This window comes from Motacilla alba, chromosome 9 (genome assembly GCF_015832195.1).
Source record: "Motacilla alba alba isolate MOTALB_02 chromosome 9, Motacilla_alba_V1.0_pri, whole genome shotgun sequence".
NCBI lineage: Eukaryota > Metazoa > Chordata > Aves > Passeriformes > Motacillidae > Motacilla > Motacilla alba.
Genome location: NC_052024.1, coordinates 3,083,150 through 3,103,339, shown reverse-complemented (window position 1 = coordinate 3,103,339; position 20,190 = coordinate 3,083,150).

Genomic DNA, 20,190 nt, shown 5'->3' with positions numbered 1-20,190 from the left:
GGAGACTCTTGGTAGAACATCCAGATGTGGGCAGATTGACTTTAGGCTGGATTTCAGGAAATGCTCAAAGGCACAGGTAGGGAACAGTGTGTGGAATCCTCTGAACAGAGAGACATGGTTCTCCCAGGAAAATCCTGGGAAGCTGTGTAGAAGCTGTGGGAAACTTAGAGGAAAGAATTCAAACAATTATTATCTCTTTTTGTAACCATTGTTTATAGATATGGTTCTCCAGAGTATGCTATTCATAGTTCACCAATAGTGTGAGAGAAGATTCTTAAAGGCCAATCGGGTCTTAGTCCACCATTGTTTCTATAAGAACTGTAGATTTCTAATGATAAAGTGTCTTTTCATGCCTTGTGATGATGGAGTCTCTGTAGCACCTTTGGCTGTCCCCGATACCTCCTTTGGTGAAAACAGTGAACTATCATTCCTATAAGGACAAAAAAGGTATCTTGGGTCTAGATCCCTGAACAGGTTTTCTAGGAACATTTTAAGAGAAAAACTTGGTTTTTTTCCCTAGGATGAAAATTTAGCAAAGCAAAGCTTTGGCAGTTAAAGGGATTTCTAGAGACAAAGATCTGAGGAGGACATGAGCATCCTTGGTAAGGAAAATACCTTACAAGGTATAGAAAATGACAGCCTGCAAAGGGAGAAGGCAGCCCAAAGTAATGCTTTTCTCTTTCTTCTGTTAGAGAGGAATTTTATACAAGACCAGATTAAAATAGTTTGAAATAGCCTTTGTGATGGGTGGAGGACAGGAGTCTTTCATATTGAAGCCTGGATGCTCCTTGATATACTGTCAGCTTCCATCCCTCTGTTCATGGTTTAAATAGCCTAATTGCTGTAGTTTCATTCATGTCATTTAACTTCCTCTTACCATAAAGGAAGCCTAATTCAGCATTAACAGATTCTTTAAAGAATCTTTTTTTTAATGTTTGTATTGTATTGGTGCTTTAAAATGATTTCAGAGCTAAAACTTCTGGAAAACTATCTGCAAGTTCCAGCTGAAACATTCAAGATAAATTACAACCTGTTAATCTGAAAAGAGGAAGAAATAATGATAAATACAACACAAAATTAGTACTTTGGCTGGATGGTGTCTGTGCTCTTCCCTGGCACCTCTATGCCCTCTTTACCTTTCTGTGGCCCTTCCCTTCCTTTCTGTGGCCCTTCCTGTGTGTCTGCCTGTGACATCAGGCTGAAGGGAGGCTCTGTCCTTCCCCAGGACAAGAACTGTTATGGTCAGTGACTGCTGCCTCGAGCCTTTGGCCTGAAATGGTTTATTTGCATGGCTGTTGTTCACTTAAGTTAGCATGAATATTTCCATGAACTCTTTGCATATATTTGTATTGCTATTTCAATGATGGGCACCTCTGGCAGCCCTGCTGATGTTATGTTGCAACGTGTAGAAGGAAAAAAAAAAAAACTGGCAAGAGAACACAGGCATGCAAGTAGTGTCCTATTATATTCATCCTTCCTGATGAAGGAATGATGAATCTGACTCCATGTTCTCAGAAGGCTGATTTATTACTTTATGATACTATATTATATTAAAGAATGCTATATTATTCTAAACAATACAGAAAGGATACTTACTGAAGGCTAAAAAGATAATAATGAAAACTCCTGACTCTCTCCAGAGTCCTGACACAGCTTGGCCCTGATTGGCCAAAGAGTGAAAACAACTCCCAGCAGAATGCAATGAAACAATCACCTGTGGGTAAACAATCCCCAAACACATTCCACATGAGCACAGCACAGGAGAAGCAAATGAGATAAGAATTGTTTTCCTTTTCTCTGAGGCTTTTCAGCTTCCCAGGAGAAAAATCCTGGGCAAAGGGATCTTTTCAGAGAATGTGAATGCCTCACTGTCCCTTCATCTTATTCATGAAAACATAAAACTTTTGATGTTCCCAATAGGACTGCAAGTACACCTGAAGAATCTGGTCTTGTCCCCCTTTTGCACCATAACACTGTACTCATTATTCCAGAGCACACACACCTGCAAGACCCATTCAGCTAAAACAGGTCCCTGTGGTTATCTCCTGGGCAAAGTCAAGCACCCCGGGGTTCTGCTAAAAAAAGTGAGTTCCATGTGTGAATCTGGAGTGAGAGCAGTGAATACAGCCCTGGAAAGTGCCTGTTCCTGTTCCCTGTGCCCTTAACATATGCAGATTTATTCTCCTCCCCACCACTGAGACAGACTAAGGCCTTTGTTACATCTGAAATGAAAAAGGATGTGAAAATATTCTGTAGAGGAGCTAAGATAAATCACTGCCACGCAGTAGTCTCCATCTCAAATTTTGGAAGTACAGCTGTTTTTAAGGTCACGATTATCCAACAGTGTTTTAATCACATCCAAAAGCATACAAAGGAGGAGGGTGTTGATGACAGCTGATGGAGGAGGGAAGGTATGGGATGCCTTTGACCATCCATGTATGCTTTTGTTGTTTATTCTTCTGGAGCCCTGGCTGCCCAGGAGGAGTCACTGAGTGATCCCAGCAGCAAGGGAGAAAAGAGGGCTCCAGGGGTGGAACTTCTCTGGTCGAGCTGAAGGTGTATTTTCACCTCAACAGAGTGGAAAAACAAAAGAGAATTTCAGGTTTTCTCCAAGCCAAGTGCAGTCTGTTACAAATACATATTATATTGTTTTTTCACAAATATTAAAATAGATGCTATATATGTAGTGTTAAAGCAACTTTGCTATAAAGGTATAGAGATTTTTAATATATTTCTGTGGTTAACTGAGTGAAATAGCTGATGTAAGTATGCTTATATTAAACTGCCTGCTTGGTTGGGATATAACATCCAATGAACACAGGATGGAGACCCCTGCTGCTGACATGACAATTATCAGGACCCACCATCTGTAGAAAATATGGACCAAAGCCCAAACTGGAGGTGATAAGAATGAACTAAAACCACAGCAAAGAAATGTGCATGCTCTAAAAAGGTAGAACCGAGGAGGAGCCATGCTTAACAGTTTTTGGAACATGTAACCTAGTGTGGAGAAAATTTTAAATATGCATAATTGTTTATGAACATACAATAGGAAAGGTATTTAAAGGGAGTTTCTGATAGAGCAGGTGTGCTCTTGGCTGAATGCTGAATGCCAAGCACCTTTGTAAATCTTTGCTTTATTGTCTTTGTCTCCTATTGTCCTTTATTAAACTTTTAAATTTTTACAGGAGAGTGAACCTCGTTTTTCACAAGTCCACAAAATCTGTGTGAAGAGGGTTGGAGTGTTCCTGAGGGAGGGATGAGGATGGAAGTGAGTCCAAGAGCAATCCAGCACTGGAGCTAAGGGAGCTGCCTCTCTTTGCTGCTCACAGAGCACACGGGGCTGAGCTGACACCAGCAATCCCCCTTCAGCTCAGCAGGGAGTGTCTGAGCAGCAGAAACAGAACCACAGACATGCAGGTGGAATGCTGGGATTTCAAAAGATTTCAGAGTTCCTGATGTGTCAGCCTGTAGGTGAGATGCTGTTCTCTCTGTGCTACAGAGCTTAGAAGGAAGATTGTTTGGGTTCACTGGAATTGCTGTGGGATTGCATGAGTATTGAATGCAGGGTGCCCCTGACGTAAGGAGTAATTGGCATCTGACTCCATTAATTCAGAATGCTGAACAATTGCTTTATTAAACTATATTATATGACATTATACTATATTAAAGTGATACTATACCATACTATACTAAATTACATACTAGAAAGATACTAAAGAATACTGTACAAAAGATACCGAAGAAAAACCTGTGACTGTCTGAGACAGCCAGGACACAGCTTTGACCCAACTGGCCAAGGAAACAAAACAATCCTCAGCAGAATCCAATTGACAAATCACTTCAGGTAAACAATCTTCCTAACACATTCCACATGTGCAAAAACAACAGGAGCAGCAAGTAGAAATAAGAATTGTTTTCTCTTCTTCTCTCTATGCTTCTCCAGGAAAAATCCTGTGTGAGAGAATTCTGTCTCTTTCTGTTCAGAGAATGTGAATGCCACACATGAGCACTGTGGGATTGTGACGATCCTTGGGCTCTCTGTCCCTGGGGCTCAGGGCAAAGGAAATAAAGCAAATGGAGCTTTTGTCCCTGGAGTAAGCAGAATTAGTGACAATGCTCCAAACTCTTGGACTTGCTGAACAATCCTGGTGTTTGGCTCCTCTGCTGTGCTTTCTTTGTAAGAGCAGGACAGTGTGAAAGCACAGGCTGTACCTGAGGGCTTGGGGCTGTATTCTTTATCTCTTTCCTATGAATTATTTTTTATTTGAGATTTGCCTCTGAGGGACAGTTCCTATAATAATGTTTTCTGCTGGCTTTGGGCCTGTGTTCTTCTTTTACACATGCAGTTCTATACCTACAGAGCAGAAACAACTGAATAATACATTTTTCAGTTCTTTTCAGGCACAGTCTTATGACATGAATTTGCTGAAGTGTTTTCCTAAGGAGGTTTTAGGTAGATTACTGTTTTCTATAAATTAATATTTTTCTGCAGATGTGGGCTTAAATCACTTTTCTTGCAGATTATGAATCTTGTGAACTGTTTCAGTGATGCTTTTAGGAAAATAAATAGCTAAAACAGAAATAAGAATTGTTTGTGCCAAGGCTTGATAGATGTTTTCTTGTTTCTGAGAACACGCAGGCAACTGGCTGATGTTTTCTTCCTTTTTTTTTGTTTTTTTCCAAAACTACTGAGAGGTAGCCCAGCACATAATGGGAGGCTGAAATTTATTTGTCGTGTGCAGAGCTTAAATACAAATACTGTAATTAAAAATTATGACCTACCTGGAGAGCTGAAATGAAGCTGTATGTTATTACTGAGGTTTGGTACCTCAGTGCAGTGTTTCAACAGTGACACTCCAGCCCAGCCAGGACAATTCTAAGGATGGGTAGCACCCTCACCTGGTGCTTTGGGTTGTCTTGACAGCCTGGCTACAGAGGACTATGGGGTTTAGGTTTCTCTCTGCCCTGCTGTTTCAAAATGGGTCGGAAATAGGGCCATTTAAAACATTTGAGCATGCAGGCACTGCCCTAAGAGCATCAGTGTCCAGTCCCCAGTGTGCCTATTCCCACTGGAAACTTGTGGAGTCCAGTGGTATATGTCCAAAATCACTTTCAGGGGTCTTGTCCAAAGGCTTTTTTAAATGAGTCTGCTCTTCGTGTGGTGTCTGGATAGGAATTTATCTTGCAGCATTTCCTTGGCCCAGGAGCCTTACTGGCAATGCATGACCTGCAGTGTAGAAAAATACAACAGAATTGCTGTCCTCAGCTGGCAGCTGCAGAGCTGAGGCCCAAAATCTCGCAGTGTCAAAGGATTTAGTGTCACATCAAATGGGTGTTTGCTCTTTAATATTGTTTGGTGTGGGTTTTTTTTGCAAGTACTTGAAAGAACTCTCCTGCATGAGCTGAAACACCATTAAATGTGTTTGCTTTTTAGGAAGTTCCCAGCCTCACAGCTGGGATGGAGCTGACTAACAACTAACTTTGGTAGAAGGGGCCTGAAACCTTCCCAATGATCACAGGGACAGGCAGAGCAGCAGCTGATCTGATGAGGTGATTTAAAATCAAGCATCCATGACAAATAGCCCTTCAGAGGAAGTTAGCTTTTGTGGGAGCAACTTGAGCTGACCCTCTGAGGTGGAATAATTATGCTGAAATGACATGAATTGCCCAGCACACTTACATATATTTTAGTTTCTTGCCCTTCTGATCGTAATTAAGTGACTCTACAGATCAGAACAGATCAGAAGCTGTTTTAACTCATTTGGAAATAAAATTACTGTGCTGTGTAAAGTTTAGTAAAACCTTAATGAAAAAAATTCTGTCAGGGGAGGCTGCTTTACTCTCCCAAAGTGCTTAGTTTAAATCAAATGGATATGGATTTCTAACTTAGATTTATTCCATGTATTGTGTGAAATCTCTTTGTGGGTAGCCATTGATTCAAATAGCATTGAATATTGTAGTGCTGAGAATTCAGTTTTTCTTATCTGAGACCTCTCTCCTTACACAGCTCCCTGCCACCAGGGCTGACCTCAACAACCTTTTATTTTTATTTACCCTCCAAAGCTTTAAACCTCATTTCATTGGAGTATGCATACTCATTTGGGGTTTGTCAGTGAACTGAAAGTTTTTTACAGAACTTCAGAGCTATTTACCTGGGAGAATTTTGCATCAAACCCAAGAAAACTGCTCACAAGCTTTGGTTTTGCACAGTAATTGTTGTCTTGCTTGCATTGAATGCCTTCTTTTTGAGCTCTGAATTCTAGTAAACATGAGAACTCAAATGCAAACTGACTATATTAAAAAGTGAACAATAATTTTTTTTTTGTAACAGACACTTTGATGGACAATTGAATTTCAATTTCCTGTGATTTAATATTATTTCCCTCAGACAAAATTTAGCATGGTTTTTCTTACATTTCTGACCAAACTTTTGTTTTGATTCATTGAAAGCCTTGTGCATTTCAGTAAGACCTGTATTCTAGGATTTGATGGTTTGTGTATTAATTCAGCTCTTCTTTTTATGCTTCTTATGTTTAGATATTACTATTGCAATCAAGGGCAGGATTATAAAAGCTCAAGATATTGAATGAAACCTCTGGTGTCTGAAAACCCAGAGAGGGATAGCTGTAACTGTCATGTCTTTTTTAAACAAAAAAATATCAGCCTTGTTTTAATGAAAACTGTGTAGGAGAAAGGCCCTAGTGAACATAAGCTACAGTTGGAGCACTCAAGTTAATTTTATTGCTTTAAAATCTAAGAAAATCAACACCAGAAAAACAGATTTTTGAGTTAAATCAGAATTAAATGTTGCCACTCCAAAACTGTAACCTGCTATTTAGTGTGAAACAACTTATGAGGAACTTATGAGTGGATTTAGACTGAGACCAGGAATTTTAAATTCTGGCCCTTTGGTTCACTTCCCTACCTGCCTTAAGTGAGTGGTATCCAAAAGCTTTGTTTTTATTCACTTGTGTTTACTCATCCTCAGTGCATACACTGGAAAGCCTGGTGAGCTCTTGCTGCCATTGCTCTTTTCTTTCTTGACCACTTTTCACTAATGGTGTTGTCTTGGTTTGAAAAGACAAGTGTCTGCTAAGAAAGGCAGGAGGCTCCCCTGAAATGGAAAATGCAAACCCCCTCTAATGCAGCCTCCGGTGGATTTCAGGGTGTCCCAGCGGGCTGCAATGAATCCGGATAGCGCAGCCCTGCTCGGCACGGCCTGTCCGAGGTCCCGAGCAGGACTCAGCCACAGGCTGCCTCAGCAAGCTTCAGTGATATCAGCTCTTTAGTGATTATCAGCTCATTGTGTGATTTCAGCTATTAGCTTGCTAGGCGCCACAGGGAGATGCAGGGAGAGAGAGGAGAAGCGCCGTATGAGGTTCCACAGGGAAAAGTGGTCAAGAAAGAAAAGAGCAATGGCAGCAAGAGCTCACCAGGCTTTCCAGTGTATGCACTGAGGATGAGTAAATACAAGTGAATAAAAACAAAGCTTTTGGATACCACTCACTTAAGGCAGGTAGGGAAGTGAACCAAAGGGCCAGAATTTAAAATTCCTGGTCTCAGTCTAAATCCACTCATAAGTTCCTCATAAGTTGTTTCACACTAAATAGCAGGTTACAGTTTTGGAGTGGCAACATTTAATTCTGATTTAACTCAAAAATCCGTTTTTCTGGTGTTGATTTTCGTAGGGACAGCTCTTCTGACAAACAGGGCAAAAGTAGCCCTTTATACAGGGTACAGGGTTTGTAGAAATTGTCCAATAGTAAGGAGCAAAGGAAAGTGACCTGTAATCTTACAGAGAGATAAGCAAGGGGTCCGAAGGCGGAAGAGAGGGGCTTCTAAAGTCCAGTCATCATAACTCTGCATTTCCTATCTTAGGCTGCTGAACGCCAGGGAGCCCTTGCGGGCCCTGGGCCTGCTACACCCCTCCCTACCAATTGTTATGATTTTGAAATTAAGGGGCTCTTAGGCAAAGATATGGGATTAGGAGTAACAGTTCTTTTTACTAGGAAAACTAAAAAAAAAAAATACAGATGCAATATTACCAAAAAAAACCCCCAAAACCAAAAAACCACTGCCAGAGTCAGAGCATGCCCTGACCCCCTGTGGGTCAGGGTGGTGGCACAGTCCTATTCCATGATGGCTCAGCCCTCCTGCAGTGCCAGCTGTGCTTCTGCTGGAGCAGGGATCCTGGACAAGGCTGGAGTTTTCCTCTGCAGCTCCAGGGCTGCTGGAGATGGGCCTGCTCTTCCTCTGGGAATGCAGGGAGAAGAAAGCTGCTCCTCTGGGAGTGCAGTGGGCAAAGGCTGCTGTGCTGTTCCAGGCTCAGATTGGATCCAGGTAGGAATGCCTGGCTCCTGCCCTGGGTGCAGCATCTCCCCATGGAATGATGGAATTTGATCAGCCATGCAGGGACACTCAGTGGCCATGAACAGCAGAGATCTCCTGGAGGGAGGATTGGTTGTGGGAGAGATAAAGAAAACTGCCCCATGAACAGCAGAGAACTGCCCCAGCTCTGACAGATGGCAAATAGAATACACACTTATTTTAATACCCAGGACAGGTTTTTTTTTCCAAAAGATACTTGGTAGTTCAGTAGTAGGTTTTAGTCCTAAGAACAGGCCAGTACTGGCCACTTGCTTCATTGTCATTTTTTGCAGTTTGCTGTGAATGTTCTGGGTTCATTTCCAAGTGTGCTCTCCTGCTCAAGACTTGCCTTCAGTGCCATGAGGGAATCTTGTCCTGGCTGTGACTGACAGTGGCTGCCAGCTCACAAACAGGACATGTTTACCAAGTGGTCCTTGCTGGTCCTGCCAAGGCCATACACTGCTCATGGCATGCTTGCAGACAAGAGATCAGTTGTGAGCATTCACAATTTTGGCTGCATTTGTGGGAGAGCAGAGTTTCCTCCAGCTGGGCTGTGTTGGACTAAGCTAAAAGAAAGAAGACCTCTTCTGATCAGCCAGCTTTGGTCAGTGTGAATTTGTTTGGTGTGGCTCATCTTTGGCACAGTGCCCCAGTGCTAAGGGCACTACCCAGCACAGGTGGAGCTCAGGCAGGTGTCTTCGGGGCTTGCTGGAACTTCTTGGGTTTGGGGATTTCTGGTGCTCTCAGACAGCAGCAGTGGTAATGCAGAAAAGGTAATCTCTGAAGAGCACTGTTGACCAGAGGTCACAGTCTCAAGCTGCACCAAGGGAAATTTAGGTTGGATATTAAGAAAAAGTTGTTCATGGAAAGAGTGATGAAGTTCTGGAATAGTCTGCCTGGGGAGGTGGTGGAGTCACCATCTGTGGATATGTTTAAAAACAGACTGAATGTGGCACTGGGTGCCAGGGTTTAGTTGAGGCATTGGGGCTGGGTTGGACTCGATGATCTTGAAGGTCTCTTCCAACCTGGTCATTCTGTGAATTCTGTGACTATCAAAATGAATGTTTACAGGTGAGTAAGTATCCATGAGCCTTTTAGCTAGGGATGATATTGGGAATATTCATATCTCAACCCCACCATGGCCTGAGCACTGAGCAGGGCACTTCTCTGAGTATGAGGTGGAGCTCCAGTGCTCACTCTTAGGATAATGAAAGTGAGCACTTTCCTAACCTTAACCCTTTCCCTGGCCATTTCCAGTTTCAAATATGGAATTTAAATCCAGAAAACCTGTCCTTTGACATTATCTCATCCTTCACCTGCACTGTGTTCACAGCCCTTCTCCTTCATTGTTTACCCACGCTCACAAAGGAATACACAAGTACAGGCTCCAAGATCTCTGGGAAGTTGCACCAGACTGTAAGGAGAATGGAAACAATCAAAGTTTCTCTCACACCAAAGCAAATTCCCTTCTGGCTTTGGCGATACAAGCTCTTCCTAGTTTGCAGGCATGCTCTGGTTTTTCACTCCATTGTGCTTAGAAAGCCAATCCAGTCCAGGAGAGTTGACAGCAAAAAGCAAAGTGAGGTTATATGGGTCAAAGATGTGTGGCTGTGTTCACACTGAATTGCTATCCTTTTTCTCTCTCAAATGCTCTTCCTCTCCCACATTGGGTCTTTCTGTTGTTACATAAGAGAAGGGGTTTTTTGTTTAAAATCTCAGGTGAATTCTGGAAAAGCTAGTTACAAGTCTTGTTCAGAAATACTCAGCAACCAGAATTACTGAGTTTTGAACTTCACATCATAGATCTTTTCCCTTAAGATAAACCCCTGGGTAGCACAAGATCTGTTCTGTATCATGGAGTTGCAGTTCTTCCCGGTATTCTGGGAATTGCAGTGCATCACCTATCCTATCCAGGTGTTACCCTCCTAGTCCAGTGAGCTGCACTCACTTGTGCATTTTGTAACAGGCAGCCCCTTAAAGCTGCCCACCATTTTAGAGAAGGTGGGGAGATGCATTATAGTTGAATGCTGTACTATTTGCATTGGCTGGGTGATGGAAATCTATTTATTCCCTCTTGACTGTGCCACTCAAGTGATAGCTTGTCAACAGTACAGGATACCCAGTTACACTGGTCAGTGTAGAATTATTCTTTTGATGTCTAAGGAAAAAAGCTTACATCTCCTTGCATCCTGCTGTTTTCCTTGTATCCCACTGCCCCTCCAGTGTTACAGTTCCTGCAGTTACACATGGAGCTTGCCTCAGCTTAACCAGGAGTAATTTTCCTGGCTTCTCAAGAATTTCACTTCTCTGTGCTACAGCAGCACTCAGCTGTGCAGCACAGCTACACCACAAGGCAGATATCTCATGGTGCCCTGGGGAGCACCAAACAGAAGAAAGGCTAAGCTGAGCTTTGGAAACTGCCATCAGTTGATTTGCTCTTGTGATGACTATTTCATGAAAATGACGCATCCTCTCTTATAATTTCCTTTTTCTTCATTGCTAATGGACCCTCTTCAGATGAAAAAATAAATCCAAAAGGTGAATGCCTTAACTTCATAGCAAAAAGTCTTTCCTGACTGCTTGTCATGGACTTTTCCCTGCTTCTTCAGCCCTTGGATTCTGTCTGTGGTAAGCAGCTGCCTTTGCTTTTTTTTTCCTCCTCCCTCAAAGTCCTGTCCCTACAGATTGTACAACCTTAAGGCAACAAACTCAGGAAGGGATGGGAGAAACCAGGAAAGCACTGGGAAGAACTGAAACAATGACAGAAAGTCAGAGAGGAAGCTCTCAAAGAGAGGTAACAGGCTTCTGGAGGAAAAGAACTGCAATGACTAAACTTTAGAAAATATAACTTAGTATTTGAAACTCATAAATCAACAGTGACATTGAATCCTTTGTGTATTCAACTTAAATAAAATTCCACAGATTCAGAAGCAAAAGATGGAGTATTTGACACCATCTCACAGATTTCTGTCAGCCACATTACCTGTTCTCAAGAGCAGACAGATGCTGCAAATTTCGATGGCACTGTAGATTATCCAGACAGCGGATATCAGGCCTGAAACTCCAGTGTTGCACTTCTCTCCGAGAAATGTCTTGTTGCAGGTAGGATATTCATATTTGGTTTCTACCTAAAGAGGCTTTGGAGAGCTGGTGGAACTGGTGAATTTTAATTCTGTTAGGTGGAGACCTCTTGAACTGCTTGGCATTGTCAGATGCAGTTGCAGCTCTGGCAGAGGGGGCAGGTGGAATTAGCATTAAATCATTTTAAATTGTGGCACTTAACTGGACTAACTACAATCATAGTAAAATGCCTTCTAAAGTGTCTGATTATATCTTACAGTCAGAAGTTCCAAATAAAATAGATAAACATACATTAAGAAGCAAAACAAGAGTGAGTGTTAAGTACAGAAAACAAGAGAGATTGCCTAGGATAATTATTATATGCAACACCCTGCATGAGGTGTTAGTGTTTTGTTGATTCTTTAATGTTATATATTTAGAAAAGGAGGCTGAACTGTCACCTTTGTAACCAAATAGCTTATGACTAAGTGCATTAAGTAGGAAACAGATCACTTATGTTGCATTTACATGGTTAATCTGTCTACCACATTCTGAGTTTCTCCCTGCTCAGTCGGTGGAAGATTAGAGCCTTTTTTTCATAATTGCTTTGTTAAACCACTTCACTGAAATTAGCATTTAAATAAGGGTAAATTGAGCACTGAACTGAATTTCCATAAAAATGTGATAAACCCCGAGCCTATACAAGGTCTGTGAGTGGAGGGAGCTGCAGCATGTGTAGCCTTTGTGTGGAGCATGAGAGCAGCCAGGACACAGCTGCCTTCCAGGACTCGGGCAAGCATCTATGTGTGCTTGGATGGTTTGTAGGACAGGGAATTCTGGTTTACCTAATCTCTGAACAGCACAAAATATCAAGGCATGCAGAAGGTTCTTTTTGGTCTGCTAAAATGTTCATGTGAGTGCAGCCTCAATTTGAGATTCGACTTATTCATTTCAGGTGCAGTGATGAATCAATATGAGGAAGAAAGGGGGTTTATCACAGGGGAGTCCTTCAGAACTCTGTCCTTTTTTCAATCTTCAGATGACAACAGCTGAGTGAGAAAGCAATTTGTTCCTCAGAGGTATTTGGCCAGCCTTTAGGGTCAGTACTTAACACCCTGTGTGACTGGGGCTTGCCAGAAGCACTCTGAGATTTCATGCCCATTTATATTCCACTGGCTTTCAAAAGCACTACGTGAGCCAAGCATGTGGATGCAAAGCCTGAGCTCTTCTGTAGGTCACCTTTGGCTTTATTTTGGTGGGGAGCCCAGGCCAGCATCAATCTGTCTGTCCTGATTCTAGGACAAGGGCAGAGGGACCTAGTAGAGTCTTCCAGGAGGACTGTTCTCTCCAGCAGAAGGATAATCAGTTCCTATGCTGGGTTCCAGGTCTGGTTCTTTGAACATTGTAAACGACACAACCTTGTGGTGTAATTTGGGATAATAGCATAGCCCCTTAAGAAAGGGGGTTTTTTATGCATCCCTTCCAGATAGCTGAGAGCTGAGATGTGGCAGAAGGGGAACATGGCACAAAGAAGATGAAAGAAAGTTTAGGTGATGTGATGACAAAGTCAGAGAGAGGAGTGCATGTAAGTATGGGAGGAGGAGAAGAAAAAAAGAGAGGACTTGAGGGCTGGGGAAGAGACTCCTGCATTGGCCAGGAATTGTATTTTTATATGTCTGTACATTTGAAGTCCACCCATCAACTACCTTATAACTAAAGGGATTGTAGTTAAACTTGATCTGCATTATTATATCACTGTCTTAATTTGGGTAGTTATTAAGACACAACCTTAACATTTGCTTATTCTGTGTGTTGGCATGCCTGGCATGGTGGATGTGTTTGGGTTATGATGGGCACGTGTTTGTGTGGCTGTATATGTCATGTGTGTACATCTTAAGACCATTTTGGTTGATCTATTTTGCCACTTCTTGTTTTAAACAAAAGGTTGGAGGGATCCAAACTAACTGTGTAGAGGTGTGAACACTCCCTCCTGATGCTTCAGTAAATTCTGGCATAGGTTGGGGTCTGTACCTGTAAGGATGACAGCAAAGAGCCCTTCCTAGTCCAGTTGCATAGAAAAGTTCAAAATGGAAATGCAGTTTTTATGGTGCAATGCTGGAAGCAAATGGAAATCAACATGAGAAATCGACCACTTAGCAGTGTCTACCTCACTTAGATGTTTTTTCTCCCCTAGTTTGCATCATGGCTCTGTTCAAAGGCCAGGGGAAGCTCATTTCTAGGGTTGGCTGTTTTCAGGCTGGGGGCAGGATCTCACCTGGAAGCAGCAATTGAGCTGGCTGGATACAAAGCTGAGGGCATACATAGGTCACCCAGGATGGTTTATAAAAAGAGGAATTTATTAATTTTTAGCAGTACAGTCATTAAAAAAACATAACATGTACTGCTAATGAAGAATGAAATTAAGAAAATGTAAAACAGAAAACAGTAGAAGTGTTTCCTGTTGATATTCACAAGGGGTCACCTGGGTATTTGTGAAATGATGGTGAGTCCATGTTTCCTTTTTGTTTTATGAATATCCTGATAATGTAGGTTAATGCATACAACTACTTTGGAATAATCAGACACAGTTCTGCTGGCTTCAAGTAATTGTTGATTTGGGGATTCACTGGACTGGTGAAGAACACCAGTAAAAGGGCTCCTCAAACACTGAACTCCAGTGCTGGCCTGAAAGAGAAGCAAGAGGGAGTGGTGGTGAAGGGCTGCACGTTGCAAAAGGAGTGTGAAATGCTCCTTATAGGCTGAATTTACTAAAGCTTGTTACATTTGTAAGCTATGTTTATAAATGTGAATTGATGAGTATTTCTCATTCATAAGGGAATGAGAAGAGAGGAATGTGCCATGAATGCTTTTAGGGCCTGATCAGTTCATTAAAGATTCTTTATGCAGAGGTTGTTTTCTAATTCAGGATGCTAAGCTAGTTGTTCTGGTTGAGGCTCCCAACCTTTTGGGCAGTGTCTGTCTTGATAAGAGATATTTTTTCTTTTTTTATCTTTTCAAACACCATAGGTTGTGCAGTGCTGCCAGTGTGAATGAAACTTTCAGGACCAGATGAAGCAGCTACTCCAGACCCTGTGGGCACTATGGAGTAGAAGCCAGGTATATGGCATTTTTGTTGGTTGTCAAAACCTCCTATCCCCAGGGCAGCATCCTTTGTGCCATGCTGCTGAGATATGGAGCAGAACAAAATCTCAGCTGTCTTTGCCTTTCAGCCAAATGGACAACAGATTTGCTCTTCTCTTAAAACAAAGGGGACTGGAAGCGGTAAAGATATTTTTTAAATTTCCACTCTGGTGAAATACCTCGCATCATGGAAAGTCTGCAATCAAACTGGGCACACTTGGGGGTTTTGCTCAGAGGAAATACTAGCCCTAGGCCTGGATGTTGCCTTCCACCAACATGTGAGTGACTATTTTAAATAGACCTTTATTCCATTTTATTTAGCTTTTTTTTCACTAGGATTTCAGTAAAGAGCTGAAGTACTTGTTTTTACTGTTACTGTGTAAGTATTTCCCTTTCTTTTTCCTTTTTTTTTTTTTTTTAAATATAACTTCCTCTGGTTATTTTTCCCACCCCACCACTTACATATCATCCCTATCCAGTGCAGCTGTTGAACATCTGTCCCTCCAGCCCCATACACTGATGAAAGGAAGAAGCAGTAGGATCCCTCACAAAGGTGAAGAACGTGGTGCAGCTGTGTGGGGTCACACCAGAGGGCTGTGCAGCATAGTCCTTGCTGAAACAGTGTCCTTGCACAGGAAGAAGGAGCTGGGATTTGTCTGTGGAAGGAGCCAGACTACAAGGAAATGCAGGTTTTTCCAGTGACCTGCAGTTAAAGGACATTGACTTAGAGATGGCATTGAACTCCTGACAGAATTCCCCAAAGAATCTGGTTTATGTTAATCTATTTAGTAATCTCTCTGTTGACCCCGTTTGCTCCTGGCCTCCAAACATCCTGTGCCAATTAACTCCACAGCATAATGATGCGTTATGTGCGAAAAACCATGACCAAGGGGAAGGAGCATCAGAAGCTGGAATTGATAAAAAGCCTGAATAATGCAGCTATCAGTTGTATGAAACCTTTGAAGATCTGCTTATTTGACTCCAGATTTGATCACAATTCTGCTCTCACTCTGATTTTTATGTTGGTCACCATTTTGAGGTGAGATCAAAATTAGGTCAAAATGCTTTTAAGGGAATGCAATATCTGATGTTTCCAATTTAAAAAAAAACCAAATCTGCTCTTAATGAGAAATAACCCAATGCTTAAGAGAGATGGCTTATTGTAAAATTTAAGGAACATCTAAAATCTATGAAAACAGTCAAGCTTGTGTTATTTCCCTCTCATATAGGTACCCATGTATTTAATTAGGAATAACATTGAAGTCTTGGAGTGCTGCAGTTTTGATAAGAATTGATGTAATATGCTTTGATACTGTTAAAGAAATTCAAATAATAATTAAGGTGTTTGCTGATATCAGTCATGCAGCACATTCAGAGGCAATTGCATTCTACATATTTGATTTAGATAAAAACAAGTGTATGTCTTTGCTTGAATCCTTCATTCCATAGACAAAGGATGGGGGGTGTCTGACCAGAGAGGGAGGGGTGGGAGACAAGAAATGCCAGCCCAACCTTATGGTAATTTAAACATAGCACCTGGTTGCCCTGTTGGTGATGCCTTAGGATTTTAGCTTTTATATTTTCCATATATTTGTAATCCTGCAGTTCATTATTGTATAACTCCAAACTCTACATACAGTGTGAGCTGCTGCTTTCCCATTTTGGGCAGACACAACAAGTCCTCTCCAGGCCTGGCAATCAAGGACACCTCACTGACTCAGGTCCCATCAAATGTAAAATAAAAGTGAGTTGGGGGGAGCAAGCTTGGGGTACATGACTTCATTACCTGAAGCTGGAATTGGAAGATGAACCCTCAATATGCAAATGGCCCAAACTTATAAAAGTGTGAAAACCTGTGACCCATCATCCATTTTTGGGTGCAGCCCCTGGGGAGCTTTGTCTGTACCTGAAGGTCCTTCATTAAATATAACTGCTTTTTATTCCTTTAATTTTGTCTGTCTCTGTTTTTAGGTAGCCCCACAAGGCATCATTGACATTGGGCTTTCATGCAACAGCTGTCTTCTGTAAGGTTATTTTAGTTATTTTAATCATTCATATAAATGAAATGCAGTGAGAAGCTTCAGATTGTTTGCAGATTTTATTGCCTTAAAGTGTAAGGGTCTTCAAACTGAGCTAAAACCATCTCAGTGGGTATCAAACATCAGAGTACCACTATGGTCAATAGAGAGGTGCAGTTCATTTTATCAGGATGCAATACCTTCATTTTTGCTAATTTATTCAGTTTTACACCTTGTCATACATTTGGTGTTTAATCCAAGGTGAAGGCTTTCCACACTCTTTCTCCTCAGTTTGAGAGCAAGCATTTGGTAGCGCTGCCTTGCTGCCCTATCTCATCTCAAGCCCCATACACATTTCTTCCTCTTTCCATCCATCATCTGTCTCCCCTTGTCTTTGTCCCCACTCCCAAATTTCAAATCCAGGCCATTCTTCCTTTGTTGTTCAAGCTGCAGACATGAGCTTGGGTATTAACAAGACCCATCTGTGCTAGGGGGGAAATGATGCCTCAGGTTTTGGCTTTTCTATTTTTCACATTCTGTGCTGCTTCAGTGGGTGGGTCTGGGCTTCATAGGAGGAGATGGTGAGCTCTCTGCACAGAGTAGACAAAACAATTCCTTCTCTAGCTGGGGACCAAGGACAAAGGATCCAAATCTCGGGCCTAAGAGCATAAACAACATGGGCTGAAGAGAGAAAAACAAGAAGAATGGGACTGCATGGGCTGAAGCTGTAATGGGACAATGAACTCCAGTATGCAAATGGAGCAGAACTGATCCAAGTGAGAGACCCCGTGAGCGCTCGTGCATTTTGTGACCATTTTGGTTCATCTTGGGTGTAGCCCTGGCTGGGCTCTTGTGCTGTCCAAGGTGGATCCATGGAGGCCTTTTAATAAATCCCTGTTTTACTCTTTAACTCTGTCCTGCCTCTGTTCTAGGTCAGCCTTCACAAGGCATCCCAGCAGCAGGGCGAGGTGAATGCTGTGCTGAAGCAGGGATGCGGATCCCTCACCCAGGAGTGGAGCACAGCAGGTTTCCTGCTTTCTGCTGCTCCAGCATTACTGGACAGGATTTTTTTGTAACATAGCAGAAACAAATCTGGGTGGGATTTCTTGTTGTGGGCACACAGCAATGACCCCCCACACGGGGTGCCCACAGCCCCTGGGTATGTCGGGGGCCAGGGGCAAAGGTAATGCTGAAGTGAGCACCCCATAATTGCTGCCTGAAGTGTCTGTTGCATGTATGTCCAGCCACTATAAAATACTGAGTTGCATATCTTGTAACTGCTGGCTAATGAGTCTCTTGACCTCCCACTGTCATGCTAATGTGACTGCACACTTGGAACCTTCATGAGCCAGTAAATTACTCCTTCTCTTAATACCTTTTTACAGATTGCTGCTATCTCTGCAATGGAGACTACCTATCTCATTAATTTGTAATTGTGCTGAAATATTGAAGCCTTGAAAGTGGCATGTGAACTGAAATACAAATTCAGTAGATATGCTGCTGCCAAAAGGCTGTATAAAGTCAGTTAAGCTATATATTACTACAGATAAGGAAATTATTTTCTACTTTGGGCTCTGATATTACTTGGACCCTTCTTTATATAACTTGGAGTAATGTACGGGTGAGTGCAATGAGGATGTGGGGTTGCATATGTGAAATACATAAACCCACACACTGTAAAATCTGCAGTACAAGAAGCCTCTCTTGGCAGTAAATGGAAGAAATGCTGTTTCCTCTCATAGAGTTAGATATATGTGAAGATAGTCCCAGGTGCATTTTCCTCAAGAATTCTTGGATTTTAACAACATGTGGCTTGTGAAACAAAGATCCAGTGCAGAGACTCTTACAAGCACAGGAAATATTGACAGCTTTTCAGTTGGATTAAATACCTATAGACATGTGTAGGGACTGTACATAAAGGATCTGAATATGTAATGCTTTAAAAATCCTTTTGCAAGAATTCTCTGAGAAACCCATGTGATATTTTTTATGGGTAAATCATGCAGTTTTGGAAATGAGACCTAGAAGAGGGTGAATCATATAGGAAGTCCAATTTTCATTGTGGTTTGGGGGCACATGTAGTTCCGTTGTAGCAAGCACTAATAGGTGATATATCTTTGCTCAGTGCACATTTCTGGACAGCACTTTTCAAAGGAAATGAATGCTCATTTTTCCACTATGCTGAGGCAGGGAGGCAAAGGAAATCACCTGAACCAGGGAGGGAGAGCAGCTGCAGAGCAGGGTCTTAGCCAGGGGCTGCAGAGACCCTGGTATGAACTACCTAGTTCACACCATTTCTGGTGTGTTTAAATTTGGTTGTGGGTTTGGGGCTTTTTTTTTTTAAATAATAAACCCAGCAAGATACATTTTATGAACAATATAGTAGGTTATAACTGAATAAAACCCCACACCATCAGGCTTATGTGCCTATTTATCACTCCCTTTGGTTTAACTTTTATCACTGAGATTTTATTTTTTTTTTTGTGGGGACAGAAAAGAATTGAAGACTTTATAAGTTGTTTTTTTAATGACATTAAACCATTTGTGTGTCAATGTATAAATTTGGGTTATCAGGAGAGCCAGAGCAAGAGCTATCAGAATACATAAAGGGGGATCATCTACTTAGGACTGAACATTTCCTTGTTTGGTTCCTCTCTTAAGTGTTCTTTCATCCCTTGCACACTTTTTTTGGACATAGATAAATCTGTCAATTTTCCCACAATGTTTTTAACAGGTCTGAAAATATTCAAAGTCAACACTTGAAAATATTTAAGGTATTTTACTTTTGAGTAATTTAAATCTGGGTTTTTAAAATGAAAATTACATACATTTTATGCTGGGGAGAGCAAGTATCCCTTTACATTTTTGGCATTGCTCCTAAATTGCAAAGCTCCAAAAGGGAAGGATAAAAGAAATGCAGAGAATTAATGATGGAGTAATGTGTGGTGCCACCTACAGCAGGGCCAGCTGTGACCATGTGCTGAACTTTCAAAGGAAAAAAAAAAAAAAAAGGCTCCTCCAGTTCCAATCTGATCCAGTATCCTTGAAGCAAAGTCTCCCACTGACAGGGAAGAAAACTGGGATGGGCCCTTAAGCACATCAGATGTGATTGCATCCACAAAATCTCAGGCATGATAGAGAACTGGTTTAATGACATATCTAATGTTCTCTCCATCTCAGCATATGTTTCTTTTTTACTGTTAGTACCCATTAAAAACAATCCAACAGGCAAATGTCATTTTATAGCAAACAGCTGATTAAACATTATGAGATTTTGCTCAGATGATGGTACATATCACTGTGGCAGTTGTTTGCTTGTGTTTGAAATTACAGTAAATAATCATAGTGGTATTTCCTACTGGATATAAAATAAAATCTATTGCCTCAGTATTACTTTTAGCAGAGTAAAAATGAATCCCAAATACAACAATCTCCATAGCTTACAGTTATTTTCCCCCACTAACTGGTGGGGGAAAATTAACTAATTATCCAGACTTGTCTGTATTATGCTATTGAACTGACCTTCCTCCTTCCTGGGATAAATCCACTTACACTGCTGGTTAATTGCTCATAGCACTGTGACTTTTATGCAGGAGACATG